This window comes from Lagopus leucura, unplaced genomic scaffold (assembly GCF_019238085.1).
Source record: "Lagopus leucura isolate 7727_CA_CO unplaced genomic scaffold, USGS_WTPT01 Super-Scaffold_100009, whole genome shotgun sequence".
Lineage (NCBI taxonomy): Eukaryota > Metazoa > Chordata > Aves > Galliformes > Phasianidae > Lagopus > Lagopus leucura.
Window position 1 is genome coordinate 28628300 of NW_024962266.1, and position 20805 is coordinate 28649104.

Here is a 20805-nt window from a genome sequence, read left to right on the forward strand (position 1 = left end):
AAGCATCTTTGCTACTAACAGAAGGTCAGCTTACAAAATGAATACTGTTTTATATGTGACATATTCCAAACTTACAAACAGACAACAGTTGTTCCTTGGATATCTTTCAGACAGGAGATGTGCACAAGAGCCATTGCTGAAACTATCAGATCTAAACCACACTCCCCGAGCGAGAGATCCACGCTTTGCAGCAGCTTGCACTGAGCTCCCTCACCATCACAGCCCGAGTTTACAACTTGGAGCAGACGGGATGTGCTACGCGTCACAGCTTAACGAGTGCGGACAACCTGTGAATCTGTGCTCAGCAGCCCTGACCGCACTTCTGTGTTCAGATCTCGTTGCTCACCAGGGAGCATTTTGTCTAAATAACCTCTGACACTCACACAGGCGTTTCAGCCCTGGGAGAGCAGCTCCCGCACCTCGTGGGACAGGCAGACAGGCTGCACATGCAGAGAGGGAGGGGTCAGGGTGTTGGGACACTTTGCCTGATGCTACAGCCCCTGCTGTGGGGCTGGTGGCAGGGCACAACCCTCCCCCAGTACCGCAGTAATCCCCTCTGCAAGGGCTCCTACCCCCTGTTCTGAGCGATAAGACTGAGGGCACTGATCACAGAGTATCACATAACCCAACTTGATAACCTGATTAACGTGCTGACTTCGTATCAGCCCTCTCTGTTCTCTATTTGATTTACATGTATAATTTAGCTTACCCATTTAATCTCATTAATAAAATATCAGATGGGAAGTCTGTGTGGATTGCATGTTTTCTCCCCAGGTATTAGGATTAAAAGCCCAAGGAACCTCCAGATAGTGACTTTGTAAATCTCCAAGTGCTGTTACAAAGAAGTGCCTTATAGCACTTCCATCATTGATGCTCAAATCACAGCACTGCTGGAGTCCGGAGGAAACAATATTTGCATATCAGTCACTTTTTTTGACTAACAACAGGGGTTTCAGAGCCACTGAGGAGGGGCTGTGGTGGATGCAGATCAGCCATCAGGGATGTTGGTCACTTCCCTGGGAAATCGAGGTCTGCTTCTCATGGCGCCATTAACCAAAAATCCACCTGCTCCATTTGTACTCAATAATAAGAACAGAGTTCTGACATCACTAGGAAATGCACACAGATTACACTATGAAAATGAATCCAACTCTGGCCATGCTAATGGCCAAGGGAGGAAATGGAATTTCATGGGCACCTTATCCTTCCAATTATCCTTCTGAACAACAAGGAATTTGTATGAGATTTAACAACAGAACAAACAACGCTGCAGAATGCCCAGCACAAAGCATGGCTTATCTGACCCATCTCAGGCCAACTGCACGGCCCCTATCCCCAGTACTCACAGTCCATCCTCAGTGTGGCACTTTAAAAAGATACAATATCTGTCAAATAAACTGAAATAACCGTGAGAAATGAACCACAATCTGCTCGTGTACGGTTGGCTTACAAAATAAGCTTCACGCATCAAAAAAGTGCATCTTGCCAACGCACACACTTTTTATTTCTGGTGCATAACTCATCTGCCTGTGCGCGCTTACGCACACAAACATACGCTTCGTGCAGAGCCAGTCGGAAGAAATACTCTAACAAATTTTACTGGAATGTAACGTGGGGTCTGCTACTGAGGGTGATGTAGATAAATCAATCTGTTTGCAAGGCTACGGTGTGAGGAAAAGCTTTTCAACATCATTTAAATGTTTTGAATTGTTCCAAATAACCCGGTCGCTGCTGTAACACCTGCCAACAAAGCACTCCTGCGCAGATTCTTAAACAATAAATCTAAAGTAACAAGCACAGGAACTTTAGAAGATCGAGACAGACATTATTACCCTAAAATGAACATCTCTGTTGACCTACTGAGAAGGTTTAAAAGTGCTGTGTTCAAACTGAAATATCAGCATAATCATTTTACCTGACCACAGCACCACGAAGCGCTTTGTATCAAGTGTAAACCTTTACAGCCTCAACACGTTTTTGGTTTTTCTTTTTATCGTGGTTGTTTCATTTTGTTTGTAAGCTTATGTCACCAGATACGTTCATATCTTCACGTGCCTCTACCACAAACACCTTCAGAAACGGTTTGTGACTTCAATTGCATTTGATGTGAAGACGAAGGACTACGTGGCAGAATGTTTCCAGTGATGTCATAACATTAAGTAACCAAAATCTTATTAGTGCTCCTCTGGAGAAATAACCTGCAACATGAGCGTATGCTTTCTCAGACACCAAAATTCAATCTGAAATGCAAAATAATAGGAAACTAGGCTAGCTCAAAACCAAATTAAATATTAATTAAAGATAAACAAAAAGTATACGTCTGAGAATCCAAGGTGCTTCCAGGTAGGTCACTCCTACTGGAAACATCAAACACTTCCAGCATTTTTCTGAAGAAGCTTGGCTTCTTGTATTAGCTCTGGGTCTGCCTTCAGCTAAGGAACCTCAATGGCATCAGAAGCCTTTCCCACACAACTGCTTGGTAGCAACGATCAACTTTTCATCCTTGCTCTCACAGACATGTTTTTCAGACCTGAGATCATTATAGCCTTAGTTTTCCCCGAGCCTTTCCAAATGTCTTGTATCTATTTTGAAGTACAGAGAACCACGACATGGTGCAGCAATCTGTGCTATAGCAGCAGCCCCAGTACTGCTCCATCTCCTCCTTGTACTTTGGATTTCTCTCTGTGCATTCAAAGAACAGATGTCTTCAGATACAAAACCAGCAGTAACTTTTTCTCCATAGACACACAAACTCAATTTAGAAGGTATATTCAAACTCAGCATTCAGTCAACCCAGTTGGCTTGAAGAAAGAACTACTGGTCTTCATGAGTGGTGCTTTTGGAAAGCATCACAAATGAATTTATAGCATAAAGAGTTATCTCTAATGCATAGGTGAGCTAAACCTAGCCAAGAGTAAAGCAGAGACAAAGCAAACTGTATGCAGTAGCATGATTACTTGGCACATAGACATATTCTGATGGTGGAGACTGACAGATCAGCAAGAGAAGAACCAACCTAAACAATGTAGCATGTAGAACTGTAAGAAATCTGAGACTTAATTTCAAGGCTTAACTGAAATCCTAGAAGTCCTGGTCATGGCTCCTGCCTATGTGTGGAAGCATAGAAGAGCGAGCAGCTGCCATAACTGCCAGCAGCATCTGAACACCTCCAGGAAATCAAACACTGAAGGGTTGGGGGAAGCGGGTTTGCCCAGAGCAAAATCTGGGAAATGATATTCTAATTTTCATCATTTGTTAATGATTAGTCAAGTGGCTTGAAATAACACCTCTGCTGCAAAAGTAATGCTGTGTCATTTACACTCGATTTCCAGAAGTTAAGGCAGGGCAGAAATACAATAATCAGCACGTGGTCCCTAAATTATCAGCACGGAAGTACAGGGGTATTTATTTGTGAAATTTAAATTGAAGGTAGCACAACATTAGGAAACCCAGATACTATTCACACCAGTGGAGAAGAGAAATTCATGTGAGTACAGCGAAGAACAGGGAGGCCAGGGGAGGTGATGGGCTGGGCCAGCTCTGTGTGCCAATGCACAGCTATAGTGAGGAACACAGCAATGCTGCCCCAGCTTCTCACAAAAATTTTGGTATTTCATTCCTTAGTTTGTGACAGCCAGAAGGAAGGTCATGCAGGGTAACAAAGCACGTTCCAGGCCCTCTGCAAGGCCTTGGAGCAGCAAGCCTTGACTATTTTTTGAGACTGTTCCTTCATTTTCACGGGCTGCTTCCCTCAGCAGGAGGAGCCGTGCCCAGCGTGCCAGTGCTGGCTGCTCCGTGAGAAGACAAAGCCGTGTCACAAATCTTGTCCTACGTGTGAGATGGGATGGATGAGCAGTGACACATCTGCAGCGAGCTGGGCACCCAAACTGTACGACTCTGCCTCATCTGTGCTGCTGCCACCAAGCAGCATCACAGACAGGCTTAAAAGAAGATATAATTGGGGTTTAAGCAACCAGATATTAGGAACCTCCTTGACACCATTTATCACGTAAAGCAGCAAAGCTGAGAAAGCTCTGTATGTGTTACATGGGACCTTTCAAAACCTCTAGCTGCAGCCCTTCTCTGAGGCAGCATCCCTCCTGCTGCTGGACTACAGCTTTAGTGCTGCTTACTGACAGCTCTGCTGCAGGAGCACCACGTCCTGCACTGCTCTACAGCAGGAGCTGCTTCCACACACCAAAAAGAACAGCTCTCCAGTGTGAATTCTGGTAGCTCACCCAAAATAAGCTTATCAATCACATACAATTAGGTTGTCAGCCCTTAAATTAGGGTGTTGTACTACTTAAAAAAAGCAAATGTAAATAGTGCAGCAAAGCGATGAGAAAAAAAAAAGGGAGAGTTCTAACTGTGGTTTTCACAGGCAGAGAAAACCCAGGCCTCTCACTTCTCTCATTACTCCAGTTAAACGCTCAAGTTTGGTTAACATTTCAGTTGAATAAATCCAAAGCATATTTGATAGGAGACATTTAAATCTACTGTTTGTGGCCATGCAGATGACCTGAGCACAAGATAGCCACTGCAATGTATTTATGAAATATTAAAGTCAGCAACAACCATCAACAGCCAGTGCTGCAAAGAGGCAGAAACATAAAACTCCTTTTCCAAAGGCTGCACAGAGTGATTCAGTGGGAAGACCTGACTGAAACAAGAGGCGGGTCCCACAAGTAGAGCTGGCTCGCAATTTTATAGACATTGATTTTCAACAAAAACAGGCATTTGATTAAAAAAAAAAAAAAATCAAAACTTTATTGGCATCTGTAGGAAAAATGCCATGATTTTAAGTAAAAATGTTGTGGAGAGTTGTTACACTGTGTTGGTTATACAGCACAGCCTGCACACATTGCACCATGCATCACCAGCGCTACGCAGCTGAGGTGGCACACGATGGGCTGGCAGTGCTCTATGCCATATGATTTGCATCATCCAATCTAACGTGCTCTGAATTCACAGCTCCAATATGGATATATTTATTTTTATTCAGATCCTAAACAGTACTTTGTACATAATCTAATTAAGCAAGCTGTATCGTGAACCTGTGAATTGGCTCTTCTATCCCATGGTCAGCTGTATCTGCTATTGGTTTTACACCATCATCTTGCTACTCTTTGTGCAGCAGATCCAAGCCAGAGGTTTACAAACAACAAAACCCTCCACTTCTTCCTCTGGAAAAAAACTTGTTATAATTGTCTTCTCACTTTCATTAATTAGGAATTGACACTGAGAAAAATGTTATCCTGTTCCTGAATAGGTCATTTGTGTTTCTGCCTGAAACACAAGCATACTAATATCATTTTGCATAACCCATTGGATGTCAAGATTGAGATGCAGGGCACTGCAGCCAAAACCCCCAGCTGCCCCCATCCAGAAGAGGAGGTGCCTGAAGGCCCCAGACTTTCCCTGCTCCCCTTTGGGTTAACAGCCAGTGACATTTTGTCAGTCTTTGGGATGCCACAGAGCACGAGTGTCTGACAGGTGAATTTCCAAATTGATTTTTTTCCTCCTCAGATTTCAGAAAGATTTTCATCTTTGGCATCAGTATGTATTTCAAACACGAATAAGTGGCAAAATCCATTTTGAAAATATCCATCATTTAATAAGCTCTGTGACGAGTCAGTTCCTTTCTTGTGCTGAAGGACTTACCCAGGAATAGCATTTTACAAAACAGTATTTGTAATAAAGATTCTGATCCAGTGGCTTTGATTATTGCTTTAAAAGCTAAGAAAGAATCAGCAGTTCTCAGCAATGAGAAGAGTCTTCTCACTCTGGAAACACCCCAATGAGGTGAAACTGGAAACACAGGAATTTAACCCAAAACTACATTTGTCTCAGCATTTTGATTGATGTTTTCTTTGCAGGGACATGCAATAGATAAAGTGAAAGCAATCAATACAGGATTCTATTCTTTGTTAATTTATTTTTGAAGTTTGAGAGTCACTTCTGAACAGGTTTGCAAGCCCTTGCCCACGTTCACACCCTCAGCTCAGCACCAGGCACACAGAGTCCTCAAGGCGTGGGCAGGTTGGGTGCAGCTGCGGGGAGGTGAGCCCTGATAACGATCCCTAATGAGAACAGAGCAGGTTTTTGTGCTTCCCATGGCTCTGCCCATGCTGCACTGCCAGGCAGGATCGGGAACCCTGAGCATCCTTTTCCGCCACGGCACTGAGGCTGATGAAAATAATACTCAAAATACTGGTAGTGTGATCCTCACTAGCAGGCAGCCCCTCTGAGAATCACTGCAGTCGTCACAGCACTTTGTGAAGCACGAAGGGCATCACTGCAGAAACCATACGAGCAACAGGAGCAAGTTCTGCAGCAGGACAGGGGAGAGCAATGCAGACAAGGACAGAGAAACTCCCACCATCGCAAGCAGGTAGGTGAGGTAAGATGACTGCACAACGCTGTGACAGACTGCTGGCCACAGCAGCAGCTCGGATACTGCTGGAACAATCAAAGTGGAACACGATCTGGTAGGGCCGTTAGTGGTAGCTGCTAGAGATTAATCCCATAAAACTCCAATCTGATTTGTTGCCTTTTATTGACCAGCAGCTCAGTGTTAGGTGGAGCGTTGCACAATCGGCTTCCCGTCAGCAGCGCCATCCTTCAGACAGGCAACAAGCAGATCTCCTTATCTACGCTGGGGGCACAGGGAGAGAAAGGAGATAATCATCTCCTGGCAAGAGGCCGCCTACATAACAGCCAGGTTGATGCCGGCAATAAGGTCTTTAAATGGCAATTAGCAACACTTCAGCAGCTGAGTTCATCTGAATAGGAAGGTCACCACCAAAGGGCCGTAGGACTGCTCAGCAATAGCATCCCACAGCCGTGTTTGGGCACCGAGGAGCGCTGACAGCTCCAGCACAACGCACTGCAACTTGCCTCAGGGCCACACACAGATCACCGGACCGCAGTAACACTTGGACAGGTTTTGGCTGACCTCTCAGGAGCTCACAGGCTCTGAAGAGGCGCAGAGCGGCCGTATTCTCAGCTCTCATTCTGTCTTCTGCTCTCATTTGGAACGCGTTGTTTCCATGCTGCTGCCATTCTGCACTTCCATCTCTTCCAAAGCACCGCAGCCCTGTCAGCCCATTGCCCCAGTACTCATCTGCTCTGGGTGTCAGGCCAAGAATCCAGGAGCTCTGTCCCAAGATGCCTGTGCCACTGTGCAGCAATACGTGGACCTATCCTTAAGGCCCTCGCATTTGTCAGTGTGATAAACACCATTATCTCTCCAAAGCCGAGTTCATTACCTGCTCTGATGCTATCGGTACTTAACAGAGTACTGGCAGATGAGGTGAAGAGAGCATTAGGAAACCGATTGCCTTCACATTAGGTGTCTGCATGGATAAAAGCAAAAAAGCCTGTGTATTTATAGAAACATTAATAATTATAGATGCCATTAATGCCAAGCCATCCTAATACTGAAGCCACATCAATTTAAATTTAAAAACAAGCTATCTGCATGGCTTCCTGCAGCGTTTCAGGTTAGAGGCACATCTCCTCTGAGTGTTTTAATATTTTTATTAAAATGAACAGAAGTGCGTACATTTTTCAGCTGTCTTCATACAGCTGGATAACTGATGGTAATAATGATGCCTTATTTCAAACCCCAAAAGGTATTTTGCATAATCTTACTTGTCATAATCATGAACACTGGAGAAAAATCTCGGTGTTGCTAACTTCTCCCTGGGTTTTTTGGGTGCCTTAGAGTGTTCAGCACACACTCTCAGGGCTGGGCTGCCGTCCGTGCAGCCGAGGCGATCGCTCAGGATTGCATTGCAGGAGAGCACTGAGCTCCTCTTCAAAGAGAGCAAATCACAGAGGTACATCTGCAGCTGGGTTCCCTAATAACCTCCGCTTCGGGTCCGGAACAAAGGGGAAGGTAAAAGAAAGGGGATCAAAGGGGGCAGGGAGGAATCAGAAGAGCTGAGTTGCAGCATCCATGATTCCATATTGTGAATTTTAATGCCCCCATCAATGAGATCTGACAGAGGACAGAACTCCTCTGCCACTGGAGCGCTCAGTCTGGACGTTCACACACACCCTCACTCAGTCTGAAGTCATCAGTGGCTTCCTCCAGGTTGTGCCCAGCAGCCATTACAACACGAATTGCAGCAATGAATCTGATCAGCAGCAGCTGGAGAACAAATCAAGTGAGGTCATTCACTCTCTTTTCTCCCACTTAATCTTCTAACCTTTATGAGCTAAGAAATCTCTCTCCTATTTATTGGGGCCGCTCTTACCAATAATAGTTAGACGTGATCTAGTCAGGCTGGCATCACAAGCAAGAAAAACAGAAGAGGCTTTTCTGAAGCCACCAGGACTTTGAGCCGCCTTTCTGGTGCAGAGCAACACTGAGACACAGCTAAAAATAGGCCTGTAACAATGGAGGAAGACCTGCACTTTATAGGGACCACACACTAGAGCAAGATTGGTCTCTGTTGTTTGGTATTGTGCCACAGATTTCAAAGGAAGTCCTTGGGCGGTGTGAAAGAAGCCATTATTGAAGGCAGGGCCCTCCAACTCAGGAGCATTTGTTAATACTCCTGTGAAAAATCTTAAAGCTCTTCACAGAAAAGAAGCGTTTCTCACCAATCCCACACTACAGAGAGAGAAATGAAACTGATGTCTTACCTTGACAGAGCTGAGAGTTGAGGCCATCTGAAACTCAGGTTCTTTACAAACCATGGTTCTCAGACATCAAATCTGTCACCTCATTAAAAAGTATACTCAACTGATGGACTTTTCAGTCCAGAGATCCCTGCAATAGCTCAGTTTGAGTTTCTGTGCTTGCATTCCAAATATCTTGCCATAGAAATGATGGTTTAAAATTTACCTGCGTGCTTCTTAGTGAGTGGCAGGTGACATCTGTTACAATTCTATTGCTGGAAGCATTCTGTGAATACTTCATTAGTTACAAACAGATTGGCCTGGAGACTTATTCTATGCTACCTGCTTAAAATATTGTGTACCCTAGAAATGTATCTGCTAGCCAGAGGCAATTCAGTGCGTGCAGATTTCATTTTGCCCGCAGTAACGAACACTGCATCTCGACAATTAAGATACATATTTTAGGGGGAAAACTAATAAGCAGCAACGTTTCTACCTTCTAGATTCACTTAAAGCAAAGCTAAATTTTGTTCACGTCCCCAAAAATCAACTATATTTTGGTTTTACTTCAGGAACAGCACAAAGAGATGCGACACAGCATCAGCAACAGACTTTTCAAGGGAAGGCTTTGATCATCTGAAACCCTGGTGGCAGTTATGCTTTTCCTACTACATTTCTCTTTTAGCTCCTTCCCACTTTTAGGAATGCTACTCAAAACCAGACTTTGCAGAAGCGTCTGTTCTGATCCGCCGTTTTCATTCATTATCCATATGCAACAGTTTTCTGAACTTTGATATCCTGGTTTTCACTTGTTCGCATATATATTCACACACACACATATATGAATACAGGGAGAGATTTAACATTCCTCTTGAAGATACAGAAGGAGATTCCTGGACATTTCTTGTACAGAAGAGAGGCATACAGAAGAGAGACTGCACACAGCTCACACACATCCCCCTCTGCAGCTGTGTGCAGTCAGGACAGAGCCCCATCCCCAGGCTGGCACACAGTGGCACTGGCCTCAACACCAGCTAGCTGGGCTCTGCCTTCAGATTTGATAGTGGGAGAGCTGAGGGAGCACAGATACTGACAGCACACACATGCACACAGGAAGGCACAGTTCACCACTTGTACCACGCAGCAGCTCAGATACAGAGGTGCCCCAAGAGCAGCTGCACAGTACTGGAGGGGCAGTACACAAAGTAGGAATCCAGCTCTCTGAACTTGCAGGTCCTCAGCAGCAAACATGTTATATTAACTGTGCTGTAAATTCTTAAGGGCAACCAATGGAGAAGGGAGATGAGAGACTGAAACTGCCCACGTAAGGCTCTGAGAAGGTTACATGGAAAACTGTTCCCACCTATGCCCTCGACTCCCTCATTCAATCTATTCTTAATCCTAGAAGCATTAGCACAAGTCCTCAGTTTCTCCCCAGCCTCCAAGAGGCACTTCAGCCTTATCTCCCCAAAGAAAACCCTCATCCTTCGAGTGGGAGGTGAAAAACAAACCCACGCTCACATGCACAGCAGCTCCTGCCCTCTTAGGTGTTGCTTCCATCCTCAAGAAACCACACACAGAGGGGATGGCACACAGCACACGCCTCTCACAAAGGATGTGGAGAATCAACCTAATGGCCGCAGAAGGAAGCAGGAGGAATATCGGGACCATAGGACACAGAGCCCAGAGGAGAGGCACACTGGCACCAAGCATATTTCATTAGCAAATATGGCCTTAAGAAGAGGAGATTGGGGTCCTGCAGGGTGACCTCACTCCTGTGTGGCTTTGTGCACTGGTGCCTTCAATTGACTCTGGGGATGTTCATCTAAGCGGGGGCTGCAGGCAGGCTGATCTCCAGCAAGGGATGGCTGAGGCTCACCCTCCCCACACACTGCAGGATGCTGCAGGCAGAGGGACTGGGCCAGAGGTGGGCTTCTATGGAAGGACCTTGCCTTCAGCACTAGAGCCTGCAAGCCACCAAGACTCTAAGGAGAGAAAATCGATGCTGTTTTGCAGCATATGAATGCTCTTGTCTTCTATTGCATGCTTAAATATATTTGAATATAAAACTCAAAATAATGTTTAGAACTGCAGACGCTTGTAAAATTATTGAATATAGCTCAGGCACAAATGGAAAAGGTACAAAACATGAGAAGTTGCACATGACAGGCTGCATAACGAACACTGGGAAACGCCATTCACAGCTGCATGTAGCAGCAAGCTGCTGTTTGCTCAGCAGTTTTGAGGTGCACAGAGCAACACCCAAATCCAGGAGCCCAGAATGCTTCCATCCACGACAGTTTGCACAATGGGAGCGATGCTCCAAACAGAACAGAGTCCTAGAACAAACCATGGAACAATGGGGATTGGAAGAGGCCCTAAAGATCACCTAGCTCCAACCCTCGGCCATTAATTCATCTCATCAGTTAATGAGATGGAACAAATATTCACTTGAAGTCTTGTAATTGAATATCATTTAATTATTATAATTAGGGTAGGAAAGAACCCAAATCTCTTTGAACAGAAATGCCGTCTCTCACCGTCTCTGTGTGCCAAAGCAGACACAATGAGCAGCTGCTGAGCTCAACCAGCGCTATCCTACTGCCCCACTGCCACAGCTGCAGGGCTGCCACCAACCCACAGCCCCCAGGGACAGCCTCACATGAGCTGTACCCTGTTAGCTCCTCTTTATAAGACAGGAACCAGCGCCATGCTGAGCCACAGGCCTGAGAATGCCCTTCTACAACATGAGCTTTCAAAAGGCCAGCTAGCTCCAACAGATACTGCCTGTGGGTGCTGCCCTAAAATGACCAAGAAGGGGACCAAGTGAAGGCCCACAGCACATTCTGTTGTGTCCTTGGCCACACAAAGCTTACACGCTCAATATGAAAAATAAAAACAGTAAAATACACAAGTTTTGAATGGTCTTTCGTGGAGACATCCCACTTTTCTACACCACTGAAATAGAACAGTAACTGTAGTTGGCATCATTCAGTTCCTACTCATTTCCAAGGTTTAGATGCTGCCCTCCTCAACCATCATGGAAACCCGAGAGGTAAAAAAGTAACTGTGATTTTATACCAGACCAGGAGAAGGAAAGCAAGTGTGATTCACATTAAGCGAGGGTTGGCAGGAGGAAATAGAGCTGGCTTACTGTTGGTTTGCTTTCTGTTTAAAATAAATCTCAGAGAACGCATAGAGATCATGGAAACTTGTATTCCTCAGTAAATTCCTGCAGCTGGTTGAGACTGTAATTTGTTTTCATTGTTGGCAGCAGCAGGAGTATCATATAGACCACATGCAAGTCCAGGATTGGCTCTCTCCCAGTCTAGATTTTGAGTAACAGGTGTCTAAGCCTAATAGCATCCATCTCTCTTATTGAAAAAAAAAAAAAAATGAAATGCAATTTTTAAGATCCATTTCTGAGAAGAGTAAATTATTTACTTCCTGATTTACTGCCATGGCTTTCTGTTTTTGTTTGCTTTCCCCAGTTCTTCTCAGAGTCCCTCCCACATCCATTAAGAACAGCATTAGTATAAAGGCAAATGGTCTGTATTTACGTAGGGAAGCACAATCCCATGTCTGCTTTCTGGCAATCCAAACGTGGGCCTGCTCAATGCCAGCTACCTGCTTTAGTGGAATCTCACTGCTCCCATGTTCCCATGGCCATGCTGCTGATGGCAGCCCTGCAGGGCAGTGGTGGGCATGGAGAGAGCAGGGGGAAGGCAGCAGGCATGGAGTCCAGCTTGGGGCTGGAGGATCCAGTAAAGGAGCAGAAAAGTCAGATTGTGGAATGTGAGAGCCAAGGAGAGAGCAGCAGCAGGGAGGGCCTGAGGCTTGGGGATGGGATCTGCTGCAGTCTCAGAGGGACTTTGCCCAGGGAAGGGCAGCAATGCTGTGTGGGGTCTGGAGCACAGAACTGTGGGGAGCAGCTGAGGGAGCTACAGCATTCATGTGGGGCAGAGGAGGCTCAGCAGAGACCTCATTGCTCCCTACGGCTCCTGACAGGAGGTTGGGGTGAGGAGAGGTCAGCCTGTGCGACTGCAACTTGCACCGAGGCTGAACTCCAGCAGTTCTTCTCTGCAGTCCGCACTCCAAAAGCAATTGTTCCTCAGCAAGAATGTACGTGCTGTCTGTACACATCCGTGCAAACACATGCAACATATTAACTCAGAACATCAGGAGTGTAGCCAGAGAAAACATCCAAAATCTTGTACACTCAGAGCCAATAGAACCAGAAACAATCAGTTCCACAAACGTGTGTGCTGTTGTCTGCTGACACAGCTTTGGGACTTGCACATCATTCCAACAAAATGTGGAACGTTTTCCCTTCACAGCAACATTAACTTGTAAGTGCCTTTAATGTTATTAAAAGTGAGAAAGCAACCAGAGTGTTTCAGACAACTCCAGCAAAGTCAGCTGAGCATTCCGCAGAACTCCCATCTGAGGCAAACATCTAAAACACACTTTGGTATAAAAAAAAAAAATGTAAGTTTCCATTAATGAAGAAGCATCACTTATTTCTCAGAACTGGTTGGAGAAGAAAAGATTTTAACTGGTTTACAGAAAGCAACTGAACATGTTCTAAGCAGTTAAGTAAGGCAAGATCCTTTCTCTCCAACACATCCAAAGAAAAAATGGGAATTCTGAACAACACAGGAAGGACTGATATCTCTTGGATTATAACTGTCAACATAAATACTCCAAAAGAGCAGTTTGTGATGTGCAGTCAGGGAAAAGCAGTAAGATTGCACTGCTTACTTTAAGTCAACAACTTGAATCTTGTCACATTTGCATGAGCTGTTAGAGCAAGTCAACACGATTGGGCCATTGGTGCAGATGAGCCTGCAGACTGAACACTGCGACCGTGGGCAGAGCCTCATCCCCTCAGGCTGGGAGCTGAGCTGCTGCAGGGAGCCCCTGGTGAGTGGGGAAACCTAAATTCAGTGCGGGCCTGGTGGGTGCAGATGAGAAGCAGGGAGCCCAAGGACTTCTTGGGCTGCAGAGCTGCTTCATTACAGCAACATATGGACACAATCTTCACGTATTCCTCCCCTGCTACCAGGAGTCTGCTAATCACCCAGGAAGAAAAGTACAGATGTACAAGCAGGTTTTTTAAGCCATTGATATTTCTATCAGTTCCTATTTCAGCCTTGTAGGATTTCAGCCGTATTTTGGGAGTACAGACTCAGCAGCCTCCAGTACAAAAGCATGCAGTAATGCAAAAAAGAAGTTACTAAGAGTTCAGACTGCAAAGAAACCAACACCTCCCAGGTTGTCCTGCTGAATTCATGAACCAGATTACATGAAGTACATATTGAGAAGTCATGTCCAAAGCACTTGGGTCCTGTCACACCTTCATGCAAATTGGATGTGGAGAAAGTGAGATACTCCTACTGCTGCACCTCAGTCTGTTGCTCTGTGTGGCCCTGAAGATGCTGTATTGCAGCTTTCCCACCACAGAGTGAGCCCACCCATTCTTAGACATAAGTTCTCAGCTGGCTTTGTTGCTTTAACCCCTCTACTAACAAACCCTGGAATCCACAGCCCGCTCCGCTGGGTGTAAATCCAGCCTTTAAAGGCTGGACATACAGAGCTATCAGAGCATTTCCTAAAAACAAAGAATTATTTATCAAAGCAATGCAATAGCAACACGGAAGAGCTATTTCAAAGCACCCTGCACGCAGTTCTTCTTCAGAGGAGGGCGTTCCATGGGACCGTAATGGCAGCGTTTGCTGTGTGCTCCCCAGTGCAGCACGGCTCAGGCAGCCCCATCCCCAGCTGTGTGAGATGGCTGCTCCAACCTCCCCAGGCTCTGGGCTGAGCTGCTGCTTCATGCTTTCATGAAAACCATGTGTGTTATGGAGGCAGTGAACCAAGGAACCCGAAGAGTCAGCTCATATAGGTTGGGGGGATGCCACGAGCTTCCTATGAACCTCCAGCCATTCAAAGAGGAGTGTCAGGAAAAGCATGGAAGCGAGATGTGCATTCATATTCTGAGAGTACAGAAATGCATTTGATGTTATCAACATTATCTCTGTATAAAAACAGTTTCTGAACGGAGCTGAAGATGAATTGCTTTAAAAAAAAAAAAAAAACAACCAACCAATAAGCACGTCACACACAATGCCAAAAGCACATAATGAAAATCATGTGAAGGCTCCCATGTCCTGGAGTTGTTTTGGGTGCCAGAACTCAGATCTGCACAAAGCTGTCACCACGTGAAGAGAAATAAACACAGAAGCAGTTCTTAAAAAACAAAACCAAACAACAGCATTCTGTAACATAGCATTTCTCATTTAAAACAACAACCACCAAGGTCCCGTGTCATTTTTCCCTGTGGGCAGAGCAGGAGCTGAGTTCAAAGCCTCTGCCCCATCGCACAGACCCACAGAACAGCGAGCTGCCCCCAGTGAGCCCTGCTGCTGTGACCAGAGCCAGCACAAAACCAAGCACGGGGCCTCAAAGAGCTCACTGCAGTTTGTAGGCATCCCATGAAGAAGTCAATCACTTGCTAAGGCAAGGCAGTGCTGTGTATTCTCTTTTTCCTGAAGCAGACACTCTACTAAATAGCATCACATCCACCCTAAGCAACACAGGCACGTGGCATGAGCACTGCATGCACTGCTTCCAGCACCAGAGCCCCACTGCTGAGGAAGGGGATGAGAAGGATGAAGGGAAGCACAGATCTGCTGCCCCCTGGATAGGGGCCCAGAGGGGGTCAGAGCAGAGGGCTCTCCTCTTTGTTTTAACCTAACTTGCCATAGAAAAACTGTGGGTCAGGACCAGATGCGTAACACAATTACTTGCAGCAGCAGAGGTTCGGTCCCAATGCCAGATCTGGGAAATAAACAGGCTTGAAAGATATGAAGCACTTTTTGGAGCCTAATGAAATTAACCCTAAGCATGTTGTGAGGAAGCAAGTAGTTTTGCCCAGGTAGTTCATGAACACTCCATCCCTGCAGGCATTCAAGGCCAAGGACGTGGCTCTGGGCAGCCTGGGCTGCTGGTTGGCAGCCTGCACACAGCAGAGGGTTGGAGCTGGATGAGCGTTGTGCTCCTTTGCAACCCAGCCATTCCATGATCCTATGAATTGAGGAGAGCTCAAAAGTCCCAGAGGGCTGAACAAAGGGCAGAAGTGTCTGCAGGGAAAGGGGTGGGGATGGCACTCATGGAAGCCAGAGCCTGGCTGTATGGACAGAGGTGGAAACTGAGCAGCACAAGTTCCAATGTGCAACACAGAGCTGTCAGCAGAATTCAGAGAAGGGCTCCAATGGTGTTTGTTTCTGGAGCTCCAGCCCTCTCTCCAAAGAGAGAGCTGGATGAAAAATAAAGGAGATCCTGTTAGCTTTGGTATTGATTTTCTCAATGGCTCACAGACTAAACATTCATTTAAATGCGATTGCCAGTTCACGCTAAAATAGCATTCAAAAGAAAAAAGAAATCCACATTGGCTGTTTTATAAAGGAAGCGATTTCAGAAGTATTCCATTATTTCAGGTATCTCTCCAACAAGCACTCGGTGAGCCCTGAGCTGGTAATGGAGCACTGTGATGCACAGGGCCAGGCAGCTCAGGAGGGAGGAGACAACACTCCCATCTTCCACCACAGGACACTGTTCCTGACCCAGGAGCCCTCCTCCCATCAGAGCAGGTTGCTCTGCATCACATGCAGATATTCCAGGTGAGTCCACAGCCTGGACGGTCAGTGAGGGAGAAGCTGGAAGCTCAGTGCTCCAAACAAATCCCCCAGGAATGTGCATTTTCAGGTTCCACCATTAGCCAGGACACCAGCAACACACACAGCCCAGCAGAGGTGTGTTGACAGCAGGGCAGGGGACCCACTTTGAGCTGCCACCAAAGGACAGCAGCGAATTGAGAACAGGTGCTGCAGGAAGGTTTCACAATTACAGCTGATTTAATACAAGATAAACACGGCTTTAGAGACACTTCAGCGTCTATTGATTCCTATGAAAAGGAGCGTACATAAAAAGATTTATTTAATTGCTTTTGCATTTTGAAAGTGCGGGTTACAGCCATTAATCACACGGAGCAGAGACACAAATGTCCCACTCGTGCAGTGCCAGCCTGACCTACAGCGTGCTGCAGGCACTGAACTGCATGTGACAAAGTCCAGAGCTGTGGAGACGTGGCACTGAGGGACACGACCAGTGGGCATGGAGGTATGGGTTCGGGTTGACCTTAGGGATCCTAAAGCTCTTTTCCAGCACTAACAATTCTATGATCCCATTCCAACATCAGCATCACATCCCAGCAAGTGCAGTAAGCATGGGAAAGATATAAACTGTGCAAGCAGGATCCTCACCACCAGCTGGGGTAGGTGCCAGCCACCTGAGCACACCAGCTGTCAGACTCAGTCCTTCCCTGCAGGGCCTGAGGACTCGTAGCAGAGGATGCCCTGCAGGTGCCCCCCGCTGCCCACCCCAGCCCTGTGCCCAACACAGCACTCAGCTGCACACCTGGAGGCTGCAAGCACAGCCACGTGAGGAGGTCAGACCTGCAGTGATAGGCTGCATTTTCTCCTCTTTTTCACTATGATTTGCACCAAACTATTCATCAGGTACAGAAAAACATTACTTCGCCAGCTAGGGGACAGCCTCCTGTCCCTGCACTGCTACCAACATGAGGAAAGGAATAAAGTGAAATTCCAGACATCTTCATCACAACGTCAAACCCCAACTAAAACAGCATCTGCGCCTAACTCCAGTGAAAACAGTGCTCTAGTTGCTGTTATTTGAAGTAGTTGGCAAGCCAATAAATAATGAACTTTCAATTGCAAGAGTGCTTTTTTTTTAATCTGGTAAGCACATAACATTTGAGAGCATTTTCAGACTGGCAGTGCCATCACTTACGACTTTGTGGTCCCATCCTCAGCCATAGGCAGCCCCCAGCTGGGCCCCCATCCCATCACATCACATCCCCTCCCCAGCCACTGAACTTAGCTGCAGAAGGCAGTGCTGCATCGATCCCCGCTCTGCACAGAGGCAGATGAGCAAATTCATCCTCGCCATCGCACACATTCTCTTTATGGGGCAACGGCTGCTTCAGAAAACAGGACAGGGAAGGACGTGGAACTGTAACAGTTGCTCTGTGTCTTATTTTGTCACGTAGTTGCAAGTCTGCAGCAAATGTATCCTTACAAGTTAACCCAAGCAAAGAAAACCGAGGGGTTTCTGCCCACAGAGTGCATTTCTGGAGTCATTCATCATCACATTTCAGATTATGAGGTTTGACCATTTAGAAATGAATGAAAAGCAAACCAGGGTCCATTCTCCAGCCCTCGATATCGCTCTGTTTCAGCACAGAAGCACATTGACTCCTATAAAATAAACATGTCCTGCTCCAGACAAGTGGCAGAGCCTGCTAAGGATACTAATTCCCTCCAATTCATAATGCTTAGATATAGGAAGTTACACTGAACGTGTTTTGCTCCCTCTCTGCTTCCATCTCCCTAGAGCTGCCCAGGGCTATGCGCAGGATGGGGCTGGGGGCAGCATGGGGACAGGGGGCACAGGGACACAACGCAGAACCTGCTCTCCACCCAGCAGAGCAGCAAGTGAGCATCCCTCTGTACTGCCGGGGCTGCAGCTCAGGGCTGCATTCAGCTCTGGGTCCCTCGCTCCCAGTAAGAGGGGCAAGAAGGGGTCTGTTCTGCTCCCAGAGAGCAGCAAATAGGACAGGAGGTGTTGGCTTCATGCTGTGCCAGGGCAGGGTCAGATTGGCTGCTGGGGGAAAACCTCTCCAAAGCACAGCTGCCCAGGGCTGGGGAGAGGTGTCACTCCTGGGGGTGTTCCAGAACTGTGGGGATGTGGGCAGTGGACACAGGGCTGAGCTCAGCAATCTCAGAGGGCTTTTCCAGCCTTAATGGCTCCATGGTTCTTATAGATCTTCGTATTCACATCCTGCTCTGCTAATAAAAATAGACTGAGCCCCTCTGGTGTGATTCATTTCTCACTTTCCTTTTCATAAGCTCTCCAAATATAAGAAACCTGCCTGCCCAACTCACCGCAGCATGGAACGCCTCGGATACCTGGGGAGAAATCAAACCACAGCTTCTGGAAAGTTTAATTTAAACACTTGAACTAAATGGAGAGGTATTTGAAGCACAAGGACAGATGTCCAGTAGCAGGTCAGAACTGACCTCCCGGCTTCGTTTTTCCCTTGAAATTATCCATTAAATGGAGAAGCTGTCAGTTACTGTAAGGCTTTCTTAACCTTGCTGAGGCTGCCCTTATCAGCTACAAGGCAGAAAGCCCACTGGTAAACATTTAAGTTCCAAATTACTTCAATCTGCACCCTAGTGACACACAGACTTGCACATATGGTGTCAACATGCTAACTGCTTTTCCTCCACCTTCTACTAGTTAAGCATGATGCTGACTCAGCAGTCCTGCAAGGAAACAGCTGAATCCAGCATGCCACGTTTGTTCTGCACTTTGGGAATTGTCATATTGCATCTGTGGGATTCAATTTTTTAAGGAGTTGTCAAGTTTAATTGGAGAGTTCACACAATCCCAGCTCTGGTGCTGTGATTTATCCAACAAGTGTTTTGCTTTCATCACTTTACACCAGCTCACAGATCTAAATAAAACCATCTGTGAACAAAGCCTGTGGAACTGGGTGAACAGCTTTAGCACGTTAGTTTTCCTAAGGTTTCATTTGTGTGCTTTGTCATTTGCTGGATGCTCAGCTATGTTTTTAGCTTTCCTGCAACTCTGGGTTGCAGCTGCAGAGCTGCAGACAGAACAGGATCAGGCAGAGAGGGATTGGGAGTGATGCTCAGCCTGCGTGCACCCAGGTGTACCAAGCACAATTACCAACAAGCACAAATCCCTGGTTGGAAAAATGCTTTACGAGTGTCAAACTTGGGAGCTGAGCAGCACAGGGTCAAGCTGGGACCGGTACTGAGCAAAAGTGAGAGCACAGAGTAGTTCTGGGGCACCCAAAAGGCACTTTAACACCTCTTGGGAAGAAAGCCAACAGCACATTAGCTTTCTCTGCCCTGCATTTGAAGAATACTGCAGCCTAACAAACAGGCAGTGAAATTTCAGCGAATGTAACAGACCATGGCATGCTCTGAGTGCACATCAGGTCCGAAAATGCAGGAGCACAGAGGCTTGCTTTGCAAGGAAAAAGCCTTTGCTCCCTGCCCTGCCACAGGCGCATTTCTCCTGGTAGCTCAGTGTTGGTGAGCAGCAGCCTCATGCCCAGCCCCACTCTGTGGTAACAGCTGGCAGCAAAGAACTCACTGAATTAAGGGCATGTTTTCTTCCTAACACCCTTCTGACAGCTGCAAGGTGTTTGCATGGGAGCCAGCTTCATCTGTCTCTAAACGCCTGAAGTTCAGAGTGTGGCAAAGCAGTGCCTTACAAAGTGAGCAATGATTGCTGCAATAATTCCATGGAACTCGCTTGAATAAGTTTGTTTTCATCAGATGCATTCAAACTGATAGCAATCTGCTTTTAAGTTGGCACAGAAAGAGGCAATGCAGCTTTGCTCAGAACCTCCTCCCTCCCGTCGCTTTGCAAAAGGACTCCTGCAGACCCAAGGTGTTCAGCTCTGTGCCCCCAGCCCTACCTCTGGAGCTCTGCACTTTTGGGGCAGCCTGCCAGAAAATGTTTCAGCCATCCTAATGCTGTACCTGTCAGTTTTGTCTCCAGATCTCACTCACTACGTGCAGCTTGTAAGCTAATAGAGCAAGCCCACTATGAACTTACTGAGCTAAGGTTTGAGCCATGAAAGCCTTTTGCAGCACTTACTGTATCTCGGGGAAAAAGCACGGGGAAAAAGCAAACAGAAGTTTAGAAGCCCCAGCTCATTCCTGGTCAAATATTCAATTTGCAAATGAAAGAATTGTATATTGTAGAATGGCCTGGGTTGCAAAGGAGCACAACGCTCATCAGTTCCAACCCCCTGCTGTGTGCAGGTCACCAACCAGCAGCCCAGGCTGCCCAGAGCCACATCCAGCCTGGCCTTGGATGCCTGCAGGGATGGGGCATCCACAGCCTCCTTGGGCAACCTGTGCCAGTGCCTCACCACCCTCTGGCTGAAAAACTTCCTTCTAATATCTCACCTAAACCTCCCCTGTCTCAGCTTAAAACCATTCCCCCTTGTCCTATCTCCATCCACCCTCGTTAACAGCATCCCCCCTCCTGTTT

The 20805-nt window shown here is 46.6% G+C and overlaps 1 long non-coding RNA gene across 1 annotated transcript in view; it reads right to left on the reverse strand.

Moving 5' to 3' along the window:
* Positions 1-5908: 5908 nt before the first annotated feature.
* LOC122181477 overlaps positions 5909-20805 on the reverse strand; it is a 20262-nt gene continuing 5365 nt past the window's right edge. Inside the window, exon 2 of the long non-coding RNA XR_006179440.1 lies at positions 5909-7355. This is a non-coding gene — a long non-coding RNA (uncharacterized LOC122181477). The remainder of the gene's footprint in view (positions 7356-20805) is intronic.